This window comes from Paramisgurnus dabryanus, chromosome 16 (assembly GCF_030506205.2).
Source record: "Paramisgurnus dabryanus chromosome 16, PD_genome_1.1, whole genome shotgun sequence".
In the NCBI taxonomy this organism is placed as follows: domain Eukaryota; kingdom Metazoa; phylum Chordata; class Actinopteri; order Cypriniformes; family Cobitidae; genus Paramisgurnus; species Paramisgurnus dabryanus.
This window is the reverse complement of record NC_133352.1, coordinates 37,894,345-37,896,697: the sequence shown is the minus strand read 5'-3', so window position 1 is coordinate 37,896,697 and position 2,353 is coordinate 37,894,345.

Here is a 2,353-nt window from a genome sequence, read left to right as displayed (position 1 = left end):
TATTGTGGATGGTGATTTGAGTTAGATCAATTAGATCCTTTTACCTTAACACAAATTCAAACCCCCATGTCAGGAGGTCCTAAACGATACAACCCTGAACTCACTAACCACAAATTTGGAGATGTATACAGTTCTAAAAGTAAAAAATGTGAGTGCTTGTGTACTACATGTGTTGCCCGGGTGTTCGGGTACGGTTGATGGACAATGCACAACCCATCCCTGAACTTAGTTTGGGATCTTTCCCTTCGCCAAACCCTTATGTGTGTGCTTGTGTACTATTTGTGTGGTAATGGGAATTTACCTGAGATGGCCAGTTGAACGATGGCCAGTGCACAACCAATCAAGTCTGGCTTTGGACTAACTTGAAGCCTACCCAGCCAGTGCCTCGCTCTCTGGGCCTTGAAAAGTGTGGTTTTCATCATTGTGCTTGTAGTATTATGGGTAAAACAAGGATTTCTGTATTTTGGCGTTAAAGAGAGAGTCAAGGGGTGTCTGATACACGTTCAAAATATGAATATGTGTTAAATTAGTTCAGTTTCCATCACAGAATGATGTAGAGCATATTTTTAACTTAGAAAAATAATTCAATATTTTTCTCACCTAAATTAGATGTCGATGAGATCTTTATTGATTAGTACAATGAGAGGAACTGACACATTCACATAGCCTTACCTGAAGAAGACACAAAAAATGTTGAAACGTCTCTAAATGGGCATATAGAACGGCCTAGCTCAACACAAACTCAATCCCCAACGTCAGGAGACCTAGATGGTACAGCCCTGAGCTCACTAAACATCAATGTGAGTGCTTGTGTACTATTTGTGTGGTGATGGGAATTTACCTAATGTGGCCAGTTGAGCAATGGCCAGTCCACAACCAGGTAAGATTGTCTGGCTTTGGCCTGACCCTAAAACATACCTTTCGACTGCTATGTCTAACCCTAACCCTAACCCTTTTGTCCCAGTCCAGCCCTGCTCAAAGCAGATGGAAAACATGTTTTAAGCCATTTACAAGTTGCTGATTTACTTTCTGCCATTTTACTCCCTTCCAGTATAGCTGTCTGTAAATGTGCTGCTCATCATAATGCATCTGATTCTGTTTGTCAGGGAAATGCTAGAGGTGATGCTGATGCTGCTGCGAAAGCTGCGGCTCTTCAACCAAAACCACAACTTCCTGCCTCCCCTCCCCTACTCTCACATGAATTCTCCACACAACTACTAATACCCCTGGTGAGTCTTAATGATTGCACAGAAGCCAGTCAAAAGATGTAACAAAATAATGTTTATTGAGCAGTTCAATCTGCAGAAGCAAAACTATCAGCTGCAGAGAGAAGGCTGTATCGAAACAACTCTTTAACTCTCCTCTCCACAGCTGTTCATTTATATCCGCTTTTTCACACACCAATGCTTGCACAGATCACACTTTACTTGCACATATCACACTTTAGACATTTGTAGAACAACAGTCTCTGTTTTTGTCTCGCAGTAATAGTTCTACACTTCTAGTTTGAGTCATTCTAAGAAACAATTGATACATACACAGAATGTGCTACAAAAACATCCTGCATAATACTGCTGTTTTTGTAAAGTAACCTAGTAACATATTATTAAGCTTAATGTTTTATGCAAAATATACTTCTATAAGTCTATATAGCAAAATTCGAGTACACATCTCACACAAGGGGTCTAGCACACAAGCATTAGTGTGTGTTGTAAGAAAAAATTATGAGGACGTTGAAGGTCTCAATCAAAAAGTAGTTTATTCAATCGAAGCAGTAGCAAAGTACATGAAGCACTCTGGGTTCATCGGAGCTGGGGTGAACCCTGAGCAAAGTCAGTCTTAACACTTTATAGTTTCAAACCTGTTTTCCCACCCCTAATGCTAATGAAGTATCTCTTTAAATGTAAATTAAGACTAATACTACAAATTACCTCTTTATCTCCCACTGTGCCCAAATGGTTCATTGTATTTATATGATCAGATTACCTTAGTACCCAACTGTGTGCTCAACCAAGTGGTCAGATAATGTTCAGATAGATGTATTTTATTATCATGATCCCTCTTTGATCTGTGTTGGTTCAAGAAGTCTCACCTTTGCTCCCATACTATTAGTAAGAAAGTATTACTTCAGGTAATATAATTGTATTGCTTGAACTGAGATTACCTTTTATGATTATCAAGCCTTTTAGAGGGATGAGCTTGTTTCAACATCTAAATTGGAGTGGAATCTTTGTCAAGGCTGACTATAAATTCTTACAATCCCCCGTTTGATGCTCTTGGCAGAGAAGCATCACATCCACTCCATTCATAAAGATTACACCTCCCTTACTATTAGGGCAGGTGCCCAGTGGCG